The 21374-nt window shown below is 42.5% G+C and overlaps 1 protein-coding gene across 4 annotated transcripts in view; it reads left to right on the plus strand.

The window, feature by feature from the left end:
* The window catches only part of PHACTR4 (phosphatase and actin regulator 4), a gene marked incomplete at its 3' end in the record, with an annotated part of 99197 nt that overhangs the window by 14726 nt on the left and 63097 nt on the right, over positions 1 to 21374 (plus strand). Inside the window, exon 1 of one of the 4 annotated variants that reach the window (XM_084609633.1) lies at positions 19802 to 19823. The exons of the other annotated variants lie outside the window; for them this stretch is intronic. Of the gene's footprint in view, positions 1 to 19801; positions 19824 to 21374 lie in introns of those variants that run through there. 4 annotated transcript variants of the gene reach the window in all.

Consider the following 21374-nt stretch of genomic DNA (forward strand, 5'->3'; position numbering starts at 1 on the left):
ACATTCTGAAGTCAAGTATTTCTTAGATGACCACTCGAACCCTAATTTTTAATTACAGTAACGAGTGTATCAGAGTAATCGAGATAATCAGTTGACTGAAACATTCTGTTTGCAGATTCAAAACCTGCAGCCTTATTTCTGAGCAATGCCCTATCAAAATCATGGTGCATTCCTGATATTATTATGCCATGTCCATTACTGTGGTATCCCAGGGCTTTCAGTCATTTTGGGGAGAAGGGGGTTGAATGTTTTTGATCAGGGACCCATTCTGAAATGGTTAACAATGTTAGCAGTTGAATGCTAGATTAAATTTTACTTCAGCAACAACACCTCTGTGAAGTGAGAGGTTGTGGTGGGGGAGAGCATGACCATTGTTTCTGTCTGCCTGTCTACAGACATCAGAGCACCAGGCTAGGTATATTCTGAAGTCCCTTCTGAACCTGAATGGCTAGAAAGCTTTTAAAAAAACAAACCTAAGTGCAGGTTTTTGGGGGAATAAGAAAAATCCAGACTGATATTCTGTGCATGTGGTTTGCCCCTAGTAATGTGGGCTAGTTAAATATAAATCTGTGGATTGGATGTTTGCATAAGACACTGCCAGGAGGATTCAGTCTTGAGCTCTTCACCATGATTCATCTTCAACCCAGCTAATCACTAGAGTTGTGGTTTTTAAATGTCTGCATGTCTCCCCAAGAGCTTTGATGGAGTGGCACTTGCTAAATATTACTGAACTTACACTTACAACATTCGCAAAAGGAAAAGGAGTACTTGTGGCACCTTAGACTAACCAATTTATTTGAGCATAAGCTTTCGTGAGCTACAGCTCACTTCATCGGTTGCATCGTTTGAGTGGGTGGATTCACTGACCGCACATATCCCAAAAGCAATACATAATGCAATGCTTTTGACTGACTCTACTCAAGAGAGCCTGTGGTAGTAAGGGCGGGGGCTTGTCTGTAAGAAGTCTGTATGCAGCATTCTGCCTGGCTATATCAAATTCTAATAGTTTCTCATTTTTAATGAGCAATAGTTCACGCACATGTGTATTTAAAAAAAGAGAGTAAAGCTGGTGTCTGGTTCACATTGTAATCCTCTGCCGTTTCAGAGGCTTAGGCTTGGTCTACACTACGTACGTTCTTCAATATAACTATGTTGCTCAGGGGTGTGAAGAATCCACACCCCTGAGCAATGTAGTTATACCAACCTTAACTCCCCATTTAGACAGCACTGTGTTGGTGGGAGAGCTTCTCTCAGTGACATAGCTACTGCCTCTCGCAGAGGTGGAGTTATTAAGCCGGTGGGAGAGCTGTACTGCTGCATCTCTGTAAGTGTCGACAAGCCCAAAGAGAAGCACCAGCTAAGCCGGTTCCAGCCTGACCCCCAACGCTTGTATTGCTATTTTTAGCCCTGTAGCCTGATTCTCACAAACCCAAGTCAATGGCTCAGGCTCTTAGATTCATTGTTGCAGGGCTTTTATTGCAGTGTAGAGTTACCCTGAGGTCCTCTTTCCATTCATCCCTTACATCCTTTGTCTCTGAGCTGCAGTCATATTCTCTTGGAAACAAAGCTACTGTCCCTGGCTACTAACTGTATAACTGGTTTATCACGCTTTCTTTTAGTAATTGGCATGAGGGCTCCTGAACGTGTTTTAGAAAGGTACATTGGTTGTTGTCTCTTACAATGGTACACAGACTGGTTTTTCCCCCCATACACTCACCCCATGTGTATTCCCACTGCCCTCCCACTTCCAATCGGTCCTTTGCTTTTTGGTAGGGTGAATCTAACGAATTTTTGAAGGTAATACATAGGCCCTGGATTACTTCAATTTCCTGTTGTTACTCTGAGTGACAAATAGAGCATTGTCCTTGTTTTCAGACCATAATAATTTAGACCAGACTGTCTGCATTTTTATTTGCAGACCCTGAAAACTTCATTTAAAAAGGAATCAGATTTCAGAGTAACAGCCGTGTTAGTCTGTATTCGCAAAAAGAAAAGGAGTACTTGTGGCACCTTAGAGACTAACCAATTTATTTGAGCATGAGCTTTCGTGAGCTACAGCTCACTGCAGTTTCCACGGCATGCATCTGATGAAGTGAGCTGTAGCTCACGAAAGCTTATGCTCAAATAAATTGGTTAGTCTCTAAGGTGCCACAAGTACTCCCTTTCTTTTTATTTAAAAAGGAATGATATTTAGTGGGCCCCATCTATGCTCAATTCCAAATGTGCTCGCCAGATCTGTTTGGAAAAATATTTCATGATAGAAAGAGGCGAACACTTTTGTTGGCTAGTATCAATAGGGCTGAACTTCAGTGAGCCATATTGTAACTCACCATTTGACCCTATTTATACCGGCCAGGGAAATCATGTTTGCACCTTTCCAGCAGAGTATTGTTCAAACATTGTGCGAATTCAGCACAGATGGTGTCTTAGCAACGTGGTTAGATTTCAGGTTGTGTGCTGAAAGTGATAAGATTGCTTTGCAAACTTTTACTCGCCCACTCACCCAAGGTGAGTAGTGATATTTTGACGGGCGAGTAAAATATCATTATGAATTGGCATGGGAAAAGTCTTTTGTGCTTGGGCTGGCAAATTTTTCTTGATCTTACAAGGGACATAAACTACTTTGCAAATGGAGAAGCATAGAGAGCTTAAAGTAAGGAAATTAATGGAAACTCTTTTGATTGGTGATGGTAGGAAGCTGCTCTGTGTAGATTGTTCAAAATTTGTGATACGTTTGGCTGGATTGAAAGCACCTGCTGTTGGAAAAACATTAGCTGCAAAATCTTACACTTGCACATTTCCTCCTTGACTATTCTCGGAGTAAATTGATGGGAGCACGTAAGTACTTACATATGTAGAACCTGTAGCTGGACATGAGCTGCTCCCAACTGTGGCTAATATGCTTCTGTAACCTTTACAGGGGACTGTTGGATTTCCTGCTTTCCCCAATTTCAGCTTTAGCTCTTCACAACAGTTAATTTGATGCGTAAATCCAGGATCAGCCTCTGGCAATAGCCAGTACTCTGATGCCTGGGGTCAGATTTGCAGTTGTGGAAATAGGGACCCCAGGCAGGAGTGAAGAAGGAGAATTTATTCTTCCTGGTGGCTGTGGTGATCAGATTATACTATGAAGCATGACATTTTGATTACCTATTGAAATGGTTTCCCTGTCTTGGCAGACGCAGCAGCAAGTTTCTCAGTTTGAATAATCAAAAATGCATCTGGTGGCTAAGTGTTCCCTTTGTGTATTCAAATCTTGCAGCTTTCTGCTATACAGTATCTGGACCTACACTTCTTCCTTTAGGATTATGCTGCAGAAGGAGACTCTAGGAGGAAAATAGACTCCAAGTTAGGGTACAAGATTAAAGACCATTCCAGCTTGTCTCTCTCACCAACAGAAGTTGGTCCAATAAAAGATATTGCCTGATCCACCTTAGCTTTTGGGAAAGTTATTTACCTGGCCACTGGGGAAAAAGTATTGCAGATCTGATGCCCTCCACTGAGGAGGAGGATGCTCTGTGGTAACTGCTGATGGGGAGGAGAAGAGGAGCATGAAAGTGACTTATACCGTGTAGTTCCCTTGGGAGATAACGGTCCAGGATTTTCCCCAGGATTAGCCTTTTTAAGTTCTACCACTATCCAGCTACCTCTTGTGTAGGCCTGGTATACTGCTAGTGTCGGCAGAACTTAGATGCCTTACCACCATCTAATCTTGTTCAGAGCAAGTCAAGGGGGAGCTGATGTATAAATGCTCGCAGCTGGTCTACACTAGTGCTACCACTGGTGGAAGTGCAATGGTGGGAGAATATAAAATACCCAGTGCAGACACACCCCAGTTTCTGTCAGCATACTAAGGAGAAGTACTGAAATCCAGCAGTCACTCCTAAACGAATACTCTTGCTTCACTTTAGAGCTGCCATGGAGAAGATGTAAAACAGTGAGCTGTAAAGAAATGTTCCCAGCATTGCAATTGCAGAATAAAAAGCCTTTTCTTTTTAAAGTGTCAAACATTATAGGCTGTTTAACTGAAAATTGCCAGTTATTTCCAAGCAGGCAACCAAAAGCCTCATGTTTATAGGAAGACTTAAGTCTTCCTACTAGAATCCAGTTGACCACCCAGAATAAAATTAATAGCCCTTTAGAGGGGGGAATAATTTTGTGATCAGCTCCCTGTGCTCATGTATCACTAATATTCAAATTGACCACTATTCGCTGAGGGGATGCTGAGACTATGGCAGGTTAGAGGAGGACCGCATATACAAGGGGGAAAAGTTGTCTTTTCCTAGAGTTCGATGGGCGGGGGGGGGGGCGGAGGGGAGGAGTCAAGTTGTAATCCTTTCTCTGCCCATTGAATTGTTCTCTGCAGTAGATATAGTCAAGTTCTGTAGGAGGCGGATTGGCCTTTCAGATAGAGCATATTCATAGAGACAGGAGTCTTGGATTCTGTTCCTAGTTCTGCTGTTAACTTGTTCTGTGACTGGGGTAGTCAATTAGTTTTGTCAAGGTCCAAATTTCTTGGTCAAAGTATAGGCAAGGTCCAGACGCCAGAGAAAACAATAACAAAGAATAACAATAAGTAGTAAATAAAAAGATTTGGGGGGCCATTCAAAAGTGTATGGTAGTCCGGTTTTGGCTCATGGTCAGCCTATTGACTACCCGTGTTCTCTGACCTTAGGCAAGTCAATTAAATGGTCTATCGCTATTTTACAAATGGGGAAACTGAAGCAGAATGATTCTTTCGAACATCGAACAAAAAGTGCTATTTAAGCACAGGCGGTATTGTCGGAGAGCTGCTGTAGGTGAGTAGCCTGCTGCATGTTCATGGATGGTTGCTGAGGCTACGTCCCACTGCAGCTTATGTTGGTATAAGTTCTATCTCTCAGGGGTGTGACTAAGCCACCCCCGCGTGACCTAAATTACAGAGACCTAAACGCTGCACTGTCGGTGGGAGAGCTTCTCCTGCTGACGTAGCTACCGTCCTTAGGGGCTGGAATAATTAAACCAATGGGAGAGCTTGCGCCCATCGGCGTAGGGTGCGAGTGGCTCAGCAGCACCAATGCCGTGTAGTCATTGCACACTACGTCGCACCAATGGAATCTAGCCAGAGCCTGAGTAAGAGTTGCTGTGCAGTGGTGGGGGTTTGGATCATATTATAGCACCACGTTCCCCTCAGTCTAGTTATAACAGTACGGTCTTGGCAGAGTGCATGGGCCCAAGTTACCGTTCGGGGCTGCATTATAACCATGATAAAGATTGGATGATTAGTAAAATTATAATATTGTTTGATCTGCCTACATGCAAGTCTAAGATGTGGTGTTATGGGTGGAGAATTACTGTGTTCTAAAATGATTCCTTAACAAAGCAGTTTTGCTAGTGTAGACAGGATCGGGCAGGTATACTTTCTATCTATATGCCCTGATGTAGAAATGCTTTGCTGGAAGTGAAATAGGGTTTCTGTGCAGTGGGCGTCCATCTCGTCCACCTGTCAGCTTTGGCTGTAGAACTGGGATTTGGAGATGCTGTCTAATTAAGCCTGGCTCTTCACTTCAGTGGCTTTTTATTGCACATATTTCAGTATATTGTGCTTAATTAGTTCAGTCCAGGTCATAGATGGATTCTTGACACTGGCAATCTCATCAAATTGGAATGAATCACAGGGGAGATGGTAGGACTGGTGGAATTAGAATTCCTCTCTCATTAGGCCTTGAGGCACCCAGAGGAATCACCAGATCCTATCAGGAAGAAATTAAAAAGATAGGGTGTGGTAGGAATTTCTGAGGCTTGGTCTAGACTACCAGTTTATGTTGGTCTGAATGGAAAATCCACATCCCTGAGCAATATAGTTATACCGACCTAACCCCTGTTGTAGACAGTGCTTCGTCGATGGGAGAAATGCTCTAGTCACTGTAGGTAGCGCCTTCACTAAGTGCTACGGTAGTGAGCTGCACTGCTGTAATTGCAGACAAGTCTTTAGAAAGTGTTTCTTCCAGATTACTTTCAAGTATTTGCATTCTCGCATATATTTAACAGTACTTTTATTGCACTTTCCATTCAAAGATCTCAAAACTCCTTACAAAGGTGGGTAAGCACTGTCTCCATTTTACCAGAGTCCTGATCCTGACTCTTATTCTGGTGCCTTATCTACTGGATCAAAACTGCCTCATTGTAAGACAAAGAGGATCTAAAAAACATGGCATTACAATGAACTATTGAATTCGCTGGCTACAAGCAAGGAGTGAATGAGGAAGCTGGCAGGATCTGCTGATACGGGATTAATATCTGTGGTGTTTACAGTGGCAAAGAGTCTTGTGGCACCTTATAGACTAGCAGACATATTGGAGCATAAGCTTTCATGGGTGTTTACAGTTTTTCATAGGGTGCCCCTTTAAGATAGAAATCCTCACCTGGGCACCCATCTCCACACCAAGCCCATACCTTCTCTGGGACAACTAGAGGTAAATCATCCTCAAGGAAATGTAAGTTACAACTCTGTTTTAAATGACTTTTTGAATGCATTTACCCAATAAATGAAGTAGGGCTTCCCTGGTCTGTACTTATCTGGCTTGCCCTCATCTGTCTATTGGCACTGAACCTGCTTCCTGCTGCTATAATTCCTCCAGGGCACTTTGTATTTTGGTTCTGTCCTACAGTCCCTTCCCTCTGAACCTGCTTCCTGCTGCTATAATTCCTCCAGGCCACTTTGTATTTTGGTTCTGTCCTACAGTCCCTTCCCTCAGTTTTGTTTTAAGTAGTAAACTTGTTCACAGTTGGTTTTATGCTGAAGGAATATCTGTGATGCAGGCATGGAACAGGCAAACCGGGTGTTTGCTATGAGGCAAAACTGTCTCTTGTTGGGGGGCATGTTAATTTATGTTTGTAGCCTGTTTTTTTTTTAAGACTAGCACAGACTGGGGCTAAAGTGTGTTTTTACATCAACAGTGAATGTGTGTTAGCTAACTGACTGTAAATTACTCATGGATATAGATAGGCACTGTAGTTTTTAGTGTAGCTAGGAGAGCTCAACCACGTGTGTGGGGTATAGTGTTGAGGCCAGTTGCCTCAGTGGGTTAAACTAAACAAGAAACAGGCATGCTTATGCCAGAATAGAGCGTTCACATACAAAGGTATTTGGGAATAGTTCTATGTATAGACAAACCCTAATGCTGTCTATCATTGGACTCCTGTGACCTTGAGCAAGTTACTTAAGATCTGTTGTACCTCAATTTCACCTTTTGTAAAATGGGGAAATAAATACCTAATTTAAAAGATTGCTGTGAGATTAGAGAATTTGTACAGGGGATTCATGAAGAAAATAACTCCTTCAAGGCCCAGACTTGATCCAGCTTCCATCCCTCATTATAAGAGATACTACATCTAAATATTGTGTGCTAATCCATGCTCTGAGTTCTCCATAGAAAGCCATCAGGGGCTCATGTGTGCTGTGAAAGTCAGGACATTTTATCCTGACATCTGTACTCTTTGGGGGAGGGCAATCTGAGTTGGTGTGTGGGAGTGAGAAATTGCAGTGCACTTGGTGGCTAAATGGTGTGGGAGCAAATGAGATGGAGATGACAGATTAGCTGTCTGCTTGACTAGCAGAGTTTATTCAAATTGGTTGGAGAGTCTGAGCCCTTGTCTGCCTGTTGTCAAGTCGCACTGCAAGTAGTGCCTGCAGTTGTGCCTGCCATCAAAATCAGGTAGTCACAGCTCTGTCCCCTCGTAGAACATGATGTTCAGGGCATGGGGGATGGAGTGTCTAGAATTGTCACCCAGTCAATTGTGTAGCTTTTTGTGGACATCACTAAAGCATCTAATGTAGAGCACCAAAATAGAAGGTGAGTATGAGTCATATAAAATGTCACTGCAGCAAACAGTAAATCTCTCTTTAAAAACTGGCTCATGCAGCACTCCAAGGAATATTCGCTCCCCTTCTCTTTTACCATCTGTTGCCTCCTCTTCTAAAAAGTAAACAAGGAGGTGGTGAAAAACAGGGCTTAATTTCTGCAGGACTGCTACCTGCTTTCACTTATTCAAAATGAATTTACTTACTCAACAGTTAAATAACTTTCAGAGTAACAGCCATGTTAGTCTGTATTCGCAAAAGGAAAAGGAGGACTTGTGGCACCTTAGAGACTAACCAATTTATTTGAGCATAAGCTTTCATGCGCTACAGCTCACTTCATCGGATGCATACTGTGGAAAGTATAGAAGATCTTTTTATACACACAAAGCATGAAAAAATGGGTGTTTACCACTACAAAAGGTTTTCTCTCCCCCCACCCCACTCTCCTGCTGGTAGTAGCTTATCTAAAGTGATTGCTCTCCTTACCATGTGTATGATAATCAAGGTGGAACTCTGAGCCTGGGCTGATGTCCATGCTGCCACGACTTCACTGCTGTTGTTACTTGAGCTCACTTTGATCTAGTTAGATCAAAGCTGGCTTGGATGTGTCTGCTGGTGCACAGTCAAACCCCTGGAATGGAGTGTAGTCAGACCCGAAATCTTGTTAAACTCTGAGGGTGTTGATCTCCATCCATACTCTTTCTCTACTCATCCCAGTTTATGCAGATGATACTATTTAACACAAGGGTTGAAGCACACAAGTACAACTGAGGGCTGGTCTACACTAGAAAATTAGCTTTACCCAGCTACGTCGCTCAGGGGTGTAGATTTTTCACACCAATGAGCGAGGTAGTTAAGCTGACCTAAGTCCCTGTGTAGACAGCACTATCAATGGAAGAACTGTTCCAATGACCGAGCTACTGTCTCTGCGGAGGTGGATTACCTATGCCAACAGGAGGTGTTCTCCCATCAGTGTGGGTAGTGTGTACGCTGATGTGCTACAGCGACGCAGCAGCAGCTGTCCCACTGTAGTGTTTCAAGTGTAGACAAGTCCTAAGTGTGTGTGGCACTATTTTGACATTGTTAAAGCACTTGACTCTAATTGCTCTTGTCTGTAAGTTTATTGTGATGTAATGTGAGGAGAATGCTAGAACTGCAACTGACTGACCAAGCTTGGTTCTGGAGCTCTGCTTTACTAGTGAGGTTTAAACCCTAACATCAGGGCCATCCTTACACATACGCAAACTACGCAGCTGCGTAGGGCACCAGGAAATTTGGGGCACCAAATTGCCCCAAATTTTCTGGTGCCCTACGCAGCTGCATGCTGCTCCAGCGGCCAGCCCGATCCCCTGGGGCCAGGAAAGCTGCCCCTGCTCCACCTCTTCCCCAAAGCTCCTGCCCCTGCTCTGCCCCCGCACTGCCTCTTCCCACCCCTGTTTCGCCCCAGCCATGCCGAACTACACCTTCCCCTGGGGGACTGCAGCAGAGGTTGAGCGCGCCCCGCACCCACGGGGCGGTGGGCAGTGGAGCGACCCGGCACCAGCCTACTCCGCTCCGCTGGCTCCCAGCTGTGCCGCCGGTGAGTGCTGTCCCCCAAGTTCCCCCAGTTCCCCTCTGCCCCCCAAGGCTGGGAGTCAGGGGAGTAGAGTGGAGCAGGCTGGGCTGGGTCGCTCCACTTCCTGCTGCCCCATGAGTGCAGGGTCGGGCCCGCCCTGCAATCACCGGGCAGCAGGAAGTGAAGCGACCAGGCCCCAATCTGCTCCACTGGTTCGTGTTGGGGGGGCAATTTCCTTCCTGCCCCCTCGCGGAGGCCTGGGGCCAGCCTCTCCCTCCCCCTGTGGGATGGGGGCTGCGTAGGGCACCAAAATGTCTAGGGACGGCCCTGCCTAACATGCTCTGGCTTGCACCCAGGGTTTGTTTTTGCATAGGATTCTGTGTTAATGTGACAAAACTATCGGCAATTTCCAAGCACCAAAGTTAATTATTAAAAATGAATGTTCCCACAGGCCCTGATAGTTGGTTCCTGGGTGGCTACTGCTAAACCACGGATTTATGTGGAATAGCTGAGCTCACTTGAGGAATTTTGACTTTGTACGTTTCAAATTCACAACTGTAACTGCATTGATCAATTTATTTGTGTCTGAATTTTCTTCTCTTCAGAAAATGAGGGCCCTTTGTTTTCAACATGAAATTCAGTTAAAGGTGCCATTGTACGTACTTGAGTGGGTAACCATTAGATCATGGGGTCTTATCAGATTGTGTGCTCTGGGATTTATACATCCCAGAGTGAAGTCATGCACACAATAATGGAGTGAATGGGTAAGTCTCTTAATACTCCAGATAAAGCACAAGTGGCTGCCTTGAAGGTTCGGTTTCAAGTGCACACCCAACAGTAACTGGTCCAGCCCCCAATTTAAGGAGCTCTTAACTCTTCTGGAGTGCCTTGGGGTTCAGGTGAGCCACAGATTTGGTGTGGTACAAGCTTTCCCATGCAGCCATCTCTGGATTCTCTTCTGGTCTCAATACTTTGTCGCTCAAGAAGAGAGGTAGCCAAGACCGACAGGAATACACTAGGAATAGAACCCTGTTAAGTGTAACCAGGGTCTTCTGTGCTTTTCTGATGTGGTTACATGGGGCTCAGTTTTTCCGCACAGTAGCTCTTTTCTTGGCATGGCCGTGTTGGCTTCTCATGCTGTACAGCTATGGCTAGCTTGGTAGCATCCAATTTTGCCTGAGCTGCTGGTGCCAGAGGCAGAGAATTGTGGGTTCATTTCACATGGTGCAGTACACGTCAGGATATTCTTCGGTGCAGTACCACTCATTTATTATCCATAGTGTATCTGGACATGAACTCCCTGGAGTCAACTATGTTAATGCTCAACAAAAATCAGTCGCACGGCTAGGGTCTTAAAGGAGCAGCATGCTTCTCTGCCCTTCACTACCAGATCTGCAGGCTTTCCGTTCTGCATGATCTGAGATGCACTGAGCGGGTGCAGGAGAGAGACAACTTACTCTTAATGCTCTGGTGACTCAAATGGCTGAACACATTTAAAAAAAAAACAAAAACAAAAAACGAAAAGGCGAAACAATCCACCGTCACGTTGCTTGAAAATAAGAATGGAACAGTTTCAGTCTGGAAACCGTGGTTTCAAATGAAGTTTCCTTTCCACTCATAACTCTGGCGGCATTACCACAGTGCTAGAACATGCACTTACCCCCTCTGTTTTCACTGAGAGTTTGACAAACATGGAAGCCACAGAACTGAGGCTAGAGCGGTGAGTAAATTTGCAGCCCTCTTACTGTGTACGCTTTGAGTGAACTAGTGCACGAGTGAACGGTACGTAGCCCAAAGGATACATGCAACTCTCAATCAAAAATGCTTCCTGTGGCTGCTCCCCATGTAATTGAAGGCTGGGTTCGGTGGTAAGCTGGAGGTTTTCCTTTCTGGTGAATCCAAACAAGCCATCTCTTCTCATATACCAAGGCAGATACATGGGTAAGTCAATATTGTGGCCGTTTCTACCATTTCAAAAGTGTGTGTCCATTAAAAGCTGATATTTTGCTAATGAGGTGCAGCCTTTGGTCTCCTGGGGAGTTGTGAAAGTGGCCTTTGCTGTTTCAAAGGCTAAAAGCTCCTCTGGACTAGTAAAGCTTGTCATGGGGCCCAGTGCTATATTCAAAAGTAGATGAAAGCTAATGAAAAGGTTGATTCTCTGACAGCCCCTCTCCGTTTCACTTAGTCTGGCTGAAAACAAAATAATACAGTTAGTTACAGACTGGATATGAATAGCAGATTCTCACCTTAACTGATACAGGCAGACTTGTAGATTCTTAAGATACAAGCTACACTTGCTTTGCAGCTTGGAATCCCCAGGTGTTTCATACACAGGCTAGAAATCCCTTTAGCCTGCGTCCCGCACTTCCTCCAGTTCAATCTTTGTTCCTCAGGTGTTTCCAGGAGTCTTCTTGTGTGGGGAGTGAAGAACCCCAGATGATGTCACTTCCTGCATTATATAGCTTTAGCATATGGTGGGATCCCTTTGTTTCCAAGCTTGGTTCCCTGACCAGTTTGTGGAAGAACACTGACATCCCAAGATGGAGTCCAGAGACATGTGGTCTGGTCACATGTCATTGTAGAGTCATAACAGCCATTACTTACAGGCAGTCTGTAGTGTTCTCAGGAAGGCTCACCAAGTTGGGGATAAGCTTCTCCTAAGGCCTATTGTTTTTCCTAATGGCCCATTGCCCTGAATAGGCTCTTCCCCAGCCACTGTCTAGGCTGAAAACATCTTGTCTAGTGGGTGTTACCCAGGTGTAACTTCATTTGGAGTACAGATACACAGTAAATATTCATAATTTCAGGTACAAAAATGATGCATGCATACAAATCATATTCAGCAAATCATAACATTTCCAATGACCCTCACATGACCCGGCTTGCATAAAATGCATCATTATTATGCTGTAACCATATCAGAAGAATATGGGGTGCAGTGTTACAACTACCTCATGGCTTTTGTAGAAAAAAGTGTGTGTAATTGGGCATATGTGCTGAGGTCTGTCATGCTGTCTGTTCAATGTTTCCTCCTTCAGTTGGTCTCGGTAACTTTGGCTTTCTCTGAACAAGGATTTAAAGTTGTATTGTTTGTTAGGTAGCTCCATCTAACGTATTCAAAAATGCTAGTCAAGTGAAGGCAAATTGTATGTTAGTGTGTGCTAAACTGGTCAAGTTAAAGCCTAGGCCCCTGTCGGCTTTAACTTGACCAGTTTAGCGCACACTGAAGTACAGCTTGCCTTGGCTTGACTAGCATTTTGGAAGGTTTTTAATTAGAACAAGCTAGCAAACATGATCTAATCTCTCATCTTTAACTCCCAATCTAGGGGCTTGTCGACAAGGGGAAATTTACCAGCATAGCTATTCTGGAATAGCACCCTGTGTGTGGATACTCCTGTTCTGCAATAGCCCTAGCACTTTAAATTCACACCCGACCTTACTCCTGAACAACTTGCCAGTGTAGACAAGGCCTAGAAAAAGTCTTTGGCAGCATTGTCTGTTTCAGTCTCAGAACTCGCAAATGTGATGTCACACCCAGGAATTACACATCAACCCATGTTCTGAAGTTGGTCTTGGTATATGTATTGTATATAAAATGCACCCATGGTACTTGGTGCTGTGATATGAGTAGGCCAAACTAGACACTAAACGGGGTCAGGTTAGGTCAGTGTTTTGGTGGGGGACCTAATAGAAACAGGTAGGTGCTACAGGAAGTAATATGGTATCTTACCAAGTGGTGATCTTCTTCCTTTTTGAATTGGTGCACCAGTGATGCTGGGGGACTGTGCAGCTGTAGTTGCTGTCTTTCAGAGGAGATACAACCTCACAGGCCTGACCGCTTGTCGCTGAAGATCCAGTATCCTGACTAAATTTTGCTTCCTTAAAATCCCCCTGAAGTCTGAACTAGAGATGGCATTTCCTGTTCACTACCTGTTGTGCTGTTTTGTGCTTTTACAGGACTATTTATTCCACTCTCCTTAGAGATAGCAGCAGATTGTGGTGTGATGGGTTTGTAAACCACTTTAAAATTCTCCAAAAGGTGTGGCATAAGACAAATCATTATATATGCAATTGAATATTTAAAATATGGAATTTTAACTTCCAAGAAAATTCTTACAAATCTTGTTGTGCTGTTTTGACTGAAATCTGCATTGTTTGTGCATGAAAGTTGGAATATTATAATTATTATTATTATTAATGGGAAAATATCATACAAAAACAGTATGATAGCTGACTGGATAGTGATCAGGTTTGAATCTGAAATGTTATCTTCATGTTGTGGCTCACCTTTGTAAATTTTCTTTAAAAACCCACAAACAACAACATTCCAGATACTACTTGGTGGTTTGAATTTTCATAGAACAGAAGAATGGGTACAGTTAGTAACTTTTCCCTTCCACTGATTTATGAACGTGAATTGAGTTCTAGGTATTTACTGCTTGTATGCAATGGTCCTTCATGCTTACTATTCCTGCGTTAATATATACAAACTATTGTCTGGTGCAAAGCTGGGTTCTTGCCTTTCAGAGGTGGAGCCCATGTTAAGAAAAATATCTGTTCATAACTGCACTCCTGAGACTTGCTAACTTAACACTCCATTTCCCAGAGGCATCTCCTAAGCAACAATGATGTGATTTCTGATTTCAGTCTCCCTTGACCTCTTGAGATGGCTGTGTGAATTCGTGCTCTTTGGAAGAGGGGTGGCATGGAAGGCACAACTTAGATTTCAGGAAAATAAGCTTCCTTGAAATATTTATTTCCTGGTGTTAGAGTACAGCCAGGCAGTCACTGGTTCATTTTACTACGTGCCACATCACAGAACAGAGAGGATAACAGTAGGATAACTGGGCTTCTGCATGGAATCATTATGTAAAAACTATACAGCTTCTTTCTCTTTCTCTTTCCTTTGGCATACCATAAGCTTTCAGGATGTAGATGAAACTAATGAAATACCTTGCTTCAGAATACTAGAAATGTCACAATATATTGGGGTAGTAGTTGTTCACATGTTCTAAAAGGCCTAACAGATTAGTTTATTGTGTAGCAGGTTTATGGTTACAGACAGAACTCATCAAATAGTAGACTACATCTTAAATAAACCTTAATATATCAATTAACCAGGTTTTCTTCTGCTGCTTGAGCATGTGACCCAGTTTGGGTTCTATTCGCTGATCCTTGCTGTCGAGCTACCAATCTGTTCATTCCAGTTGTTTTATGTTCCTCTAATCTATGGAATTACCATTTTGCAAAACATAATTTTGTGGTGTAAGGGGTTTTGTTTGAGTATTGTGGCTTGCGTGTTTTCATTGTTCATATAGTTTTGACCTCTCTGCTGAGGAAGGTAAAATCTAGTCTATTGTGAAATATTTTTTCTTCCTAAAAATTTCTGCTTACTGACCGTTTGTTTTACCACCACTTAAAGAAGAACTTTAAGAATGTGTTCTTAATGCCATCTTTATTCTTGGACATGTAATAACCTGCTAACTGCAAGTACTTCTACAGCAGTCTTTTAGGGAAAGCAGTAGCAGTTCAGGTGATTTGAAAATTTGTTTGTGTGATTGTCTTGAAGTTTCTCGCAGACTATCTGCGGAGAAGGACACCAGAAATCACTTTTGTCAGTGGACTTAAATGGTCCTTTTACTGCAGATTAAAAAACAGTTTCAAACGTATTGGTTGGAAAGGATTTGTTGGTTCTGGATTGTCAAGGATTTATAAAGCCTTTCATGTCTACATCACTAGTTCAAATGCAATCCAGGTTGATGTCTATCTTTCAAAAGCTATATATGCAGATCTGTGATGCTGTCCAAATGGATCACTTGCCACTGGCAGCTCTTTAGAAGTCTCTGAGACATGAAGTGGGGTATCAAGTCATTTCTCTTGTGCAGAGGTCTGCATTGTACAATTACCACAGCAATTGGAGACTTATAAGCAGAGAGACAAAGGGTTAAATGACAGGTTTCAGAGTAACAGCCGTGTTAGTCTGTATTCGCAAAAAGAAAAGGAGGACTTGTGGCACCTTAGAGACTAACCAAGACTAAAGTACCTCTTGCTCCTGGAGATGGTCACTCCTAGAAGAGATTTAAATTGCAGTGTGTGGGGAAACTTGCACTATTGTTGATGCTGCATCTGTTTTGTGGGTAAATGCAGGACTTCCACTTCCAGGGTGGTTAGTCTGTCACAGTTCACAGCACCAAATTCTTAAACACATTTCAAAAAGTACTTAAAAACTAACAAACAAAAACCCCAACAACAAAACTAGCTCAGAGACACAAAACTTCCCATAAATCCTGCAACACTGAGAGCTGAATAAAATAGTCTAGAGTTAAGATTACTTAGTTTGGTGCTGAGAAGCTTAAGGTTTAATTCTGTGCCATACTTTCCTTTTGACTGTGCTGACTGCTTTTTATGTTGAGGCTTTGTAAATATAGCTTGTTCAGTAAACTGGAACACCTGGACTTTCAAACTACTGCATATTGCAAATGTTTCTTACAAAAAAACACCACACGCAAATCCAAAAGGTCATATTTTTGGCAGGAAGGACAGGAATCTGATTTTGTTTCAAATGGAATTGTATGTGAGAACGTGCATGCTGCGGCTTATTCACTTAATAAACCATTCAACACTGCTGAGCTACAGTATGTTGAGAAACAGTCCTGCACAACTTATCTTCTAGTGAAAGGCTGTTAACTAGGGGTTGTCTACACTACCTGTCGGATTGGCGGGCAGCAATTGATCCAGCGGGGGTCGATTTATCGCATCTAATATAGATGCGATGAATCGACCGCTGAGTGCTCTCCCATCGACTCCGGTACGCCACCAGAATGAGAAGCGCAAGCAGAGTCGACGGGAGAGAGTCAGCTGTCGACTTACCACAGTAAAGACACCATGGCAAATAGATCTAAGTATGTTGACTTCAGCTACACTATTCACATAGCTGAAGTTGCGTATCTGGGTCGACCCTGTGCGGTAGTGTAGACAAGCCCCTAGTTTCTCTGAGGCCTATCTTGGCTGTATAGTGAAAATAAGGCCTTGTCTACACCTCACTTTTGTCGTTCAGGGGTGTGAACCACCCCATCCCGGAATGACCAGAGTTTTACCGACAAAAAGCACCGGAGTAAACCACGCTTTGTCGGCGGGAGAGCTCTCCCTCCAACAAAGCTACCGCCTCTTGTTGGGGGTGGATTTTTTTTGTTGGTGGGAGAGCTCTCTCCTGCTGACAAAGAGCGGCTACACTGCACACCTTTTAGCAGTATGGCTGTAATGGCACAGCTGTGTTGCTAAAAGGTGCGTAGTGTAGACATAGACTAAGGCTAACAAAATCCAAACCGTAGCAACAATTTAGATGGTAAACCCCTTCCACTTTATAATCTATCGTCATTACTTTACTCTTCCATGCCACACCCACGGTAGCTATGCTGCTGGTGTAAAGTGATGTTTATTATACCATTTGCATGGGGAGCCAATTATCAGAATGTTAAATCTGTATGGAAATTAGTGGGTTAACATATGTAGTGTAATGGCCTTTCAAGCTATCCCGCTCTATACCAATATTCCAGTCATGAGACTTATCTCACAAAGTGTCTGTGATGCCAGTTAAATCATTATTTAGCTTGTGTACTAATACTTTCAATTCTTCCTTTTTATTCCCCGTACTCCTTGCTAGAAGTATACAAAATAATGAATGATATAGATAAGGAAGACACCACGTCTGTTTCCCCTGTCTCATAACACAACAAGGCACTTCCAATAAAATTGGAAGATGGTGTATTCAGAACTGATATAAAGGAAACTCGTTAAACACAGTTCACCTTGTGGAATCCATTGTAATATAATATCAGAGGCCCAAAACAGGATTCTAAAAAGGAATTTAACGTTTATCTGGATAACAAGAATATCCAGAGTCCTTATAGTACGTATTCTTATAAAAACACAGTTTTCTGAGGGCTACAAATCCTGTGGCGCCAGATCATAAGCCAACCTTTAACTACTGGGGGTAGGAGGAAACTTTCACGAGAGGCAGATTATCCTGTGTTTGCTTACTGCAGAAGTTCTTTGTCTGAAGTAGCTAGTTTTGGCCACTGTTGGAAACAGGACACAGAACTAGCTGGACCACTGTTCTGATCCCTTGTGGCAATTTCTGTTCCTCAATGGAAGCATAGATGTTAAGTGACCTCTTCCAGCTCATGCAGTTGAGTGACAGTGCCAGGAATAGAATCTAGGAATCCTGACTCCACTGCTGCTTGCTCTATTAGATCACATTTCACTTTCCTAATACGACTGGTTTTATTGTACCTGTTCTGTAATAATAACTAGAAGAATTTGGCTTTAGAGCTACACTAGGGAGAATCCTAGTGCCCAGTGATCTCAGGCTTTGAGACAGATGTTCTTGGCACATCCAGCGGGGGCAGGGGACTGAAAGGATTAATATTCCAAGCGCAAATATGCACCTTGGAGTAAGCAAAGCTCAGTGAGCGCAGCCTGTGGCGAACATCCTTGAAAAGGAAATGAAATTGAAATCCCTGGGTGGCTGGAGGGTTGCTACAATCTGACTGTGCTGTGGTGAAAGTAGCATTGAAGTGTCTGTTTCCATTCCATTCCTGCCTTCCCTTTTCTATGAGGCTTACTGAGACAGCAGGTATGGTGACTCGATCTACAAATGCCCTCCACCGTTCAGCCCTTGCTAGCTGAAGATTTGCACTCTGAGAAGAGAGTGCTGGATCTATTTTTTTTGGTTAAGGAGTTTGTAAAGCAGCTAAAATTACCTCTGATAGGTAGAAGTATATGACATTCATTCTAATCCATGTGGATGGTATTATCGTGAAGCTGTCTTCAGAAGTTCCAGGACAGCTGTATGACATGGAGCTAGGAGTTTGATATAAATTTTAATGCTAATGGACTCTGTTGGCTGGAAGTGCCAAGAGGTTTTAAACAAGAAGTTTAATATGGCCTGCTGCACCCAGGTCTGTGCGTGCTGACTGGTGGGCTTGGAACAGACACTATTCACACTATGATGAGAACAGTTTAAGCATGGTTGTGCAAAGTTCTGGCACGGTTTCCCTGGTCATTGTGGACAATTTCCCCTCCTCCCCCTGTCTAAACAGTGCTGGAATGGAATGCTTTAAGTATTGGTAGCCTAGGGCATGATTCTCTGACCAAAGGGAGTTCCTGTCTATGTAAAAAAGAAAAGGAGGACTTGTGGCACCTTAGAGACTAACATGAATAACATGCTTCCGATGAAGTGAGCTGTAGTTCACGAAAGCTTATGCACAAATAAATTGGTTAGTCTCTAAGGTGCCACAAGTCCTCATTTTCTTTTTGCAGATACAGACTAACACAGCTGCTACTCTGAACCCTGTCTATATAGTTCAGGGCTACCGTGTTTAAAGCTCCGCTAGCAACTGCTTGTTCAAACACAGTTCCAACCCTGGTGCGAGTAAGATTATAGTCTGTCCTACCTTGGGATAGTAGCACAAACTGAATACACATTCTAAAATGGAGGAATTTGTCAAGGTGGGGAAACTCATCACATTCCTGGCCTGGCCAACATTCTATTAGCACTTTCCAGCTGCCAGAGACAAAGGTACCAAGTATCAGAGGGGTAGCCATGTTAGTCTGTATCCACAAAAACAACGGGGAGTCCGGTGGCACCTTAAAGACTAACAGATTTATTAGAGCATAAGCTTTTGTGGGTAAAAAAACCACTTCTTCAGATGCGACTAAGAGACAAAGGTGAGCTGAAAGAGCTGTTTTAGGCTGCTAGGTGCTAAGGCATAGATTGAATTGATGAAGGGAGTGTGTGAAGTGGTGAAGCAGCTTGCAAGGTTAAAAAACTCTCCCTTTAGGAAGTCACTTGTGTAACTGGAGTCCTTGAACTCACCAGGTAACCCTTAAGGCATATATCACTAAGCATCCTTCCTCAACTCCTCCCTGTTTTCATCAGCTTCTGTTGTGGTTGGCAACTGCAAGCTCTTCTCCACAGGAACTCAGGGAACTCAGCATTGTTTGAAAACACCGAGAGAGAAGGTGGGTGAGGTAATACTTTGTATTGTACCAACATGGCTACAACAAAACTGCATTAAAGCACCAAGCACATTTATGATTCCGTATAAATAAGTATACTTCAGTGAAAGTGCACTGTTTCGTTCCTCTGCAGCTCAGTTCAGAACTTAGAGAATCTCTGTAAGAAAGCTGTTTTCTTTTAATTTTTAAGCCATTTTACCATAAATTCAGACTTGAGAGACAAGGTAGATGAGGTAATATCTTTTATTGGAGCAACTTCTCTTGGTGAGAGACAAAAACTTTTGAGCTTACACAGAGCTCCTCTTCTTCAGGTCTAGGAAACATACTCAGAGTGTCTCAGCTAAGTACACCATCATGTGGTTTCTAAAAGTTTCCTATGAACATGACCTTTTCCATTCTCTCTAGGTAAGCATTGAAATGTTCTCATTTTTATAGGAAGGGTGGATTGATTTAAATCAGTGATTTAAATTGTTAATTTTAATCATGACTTAAATCAGCAAGCAGAAAATCTTGATTTAAATAATCAGTTTTAATCGTATTTTGCACTTGTACTTTTTAGTTCTTTTCCTAAAGAAAGGTTGATTCTGATTGGTTGGTAACCATTAAAATATGTTGATTTGCAACTAAAAATTGCCCTTACACTAAATTTGGTGCTTCTTTCTGATAACCAGGAGGATACGCTGTATTTTTACACAGTCATTTAAACAATTATATAGCTTAAGTTACATTTATTTAGGTTCTTAATTTTTCCGTTTTTATTATGTTAGAAGATGGTAAATGATGGATTTCTTCTTTACTAGATTAACTTCTTACTTGTGATTTGTGTCCAGCACTATTTGGGTGGAAATTCAAATACAATTAAAAATGCAGAAAAATAGGGTTCTTTTTCAAATTTAAATACAACTCCCTTAATTGTGCTGGATACATAAGAAAAAATTAACAAAGATGATCCCTTGTTTTGCATTTGAAATTGACTCATTTATTGAAGGAAGTATTCTCTGTAGGTCATGAATTGAAGTGATTGTTTCTGGTCACCATATCATTCAAGGTTTTAGAACTTGTCGATCTCATAGTCTCACACTTTGTTTTCCTCTTCCAATCGAGGAATAAAAACTAGCTTTCCTGCTTTTTCAATTCCGTATTTCTTCCTTAACTTCGAATGAACTAGTCATTGAACTGAACTAGTTGAATAAACTGAAATGAAGAAAATATTCTCTCTCCCCCTGCAGAAGAGACTACTTTTGTCAAAATCCTGTCTAGCACTCCAGTTTAGCCAGTGGCTTCCACCAGTTCAGTGGTTGACTTTCTTCAAAACTTGGCAGCAAACACATACTGCTTAATATTTTTTTGTATTTAATTTAAATTATTTTAATAGACTATAACTTTAGGCCTTAACATAAATTGTCAATTTCACATTTAATTTCATAGATTTCTTTAAAAAGGCAGTTTAAATAGATCCAATTTTAATGTTTTACATAATCAATTTTTATCCATCCTGTTTATAGGTTAAGGTACACTGCCCTGGGAATACAACCACGATTTATCCATGGAAGAAGTGTTTGACGCTTTATTTGTTAATAAAGTTGTAGTTTTATATTTTAACTTGTCCACGGCATAGTAGTCTCCGTATGCAGAACACACACCGCATGCATGGCACTTGGAGGTTAAAGTGGTGTTAATAACTTTCATTTTTATCTTGCAAATATATTCTTGTGTATGGGATGGCTAATGCTCCTGCATTAGTGCTGAAAGGGGGAGGTTTCCCAGACTTGCGCTCTCCTGGGGCAGATTTAGAACCTGCTAGTACTGCTGTCTCCTCTTTTGACTTGCAATATTTGAGGTGGAGAGCCGAGATGATGCATGTGCATTCTGTGCTGTGCCTGTGGGGCCTGTTTGAATGGAACAGCAACAAAAGAGAACTGTTCAAACCCAAAGCATTCTGAAATCTGAAGCTCC

The sequence above is a fragment of the Lepidochelys olivacea genome (assembly GCF_965140295.1).
Source record: "Lepidochelys olivacea isolate rLepOli2 genome assembly, chromosome: 19".
NCBI classification, from domain to species: Eukaryota; Metazoa; Chordata; order Testudines; family Cheloniidae; genus Lepidochelys; species Lepidochelys olivacea.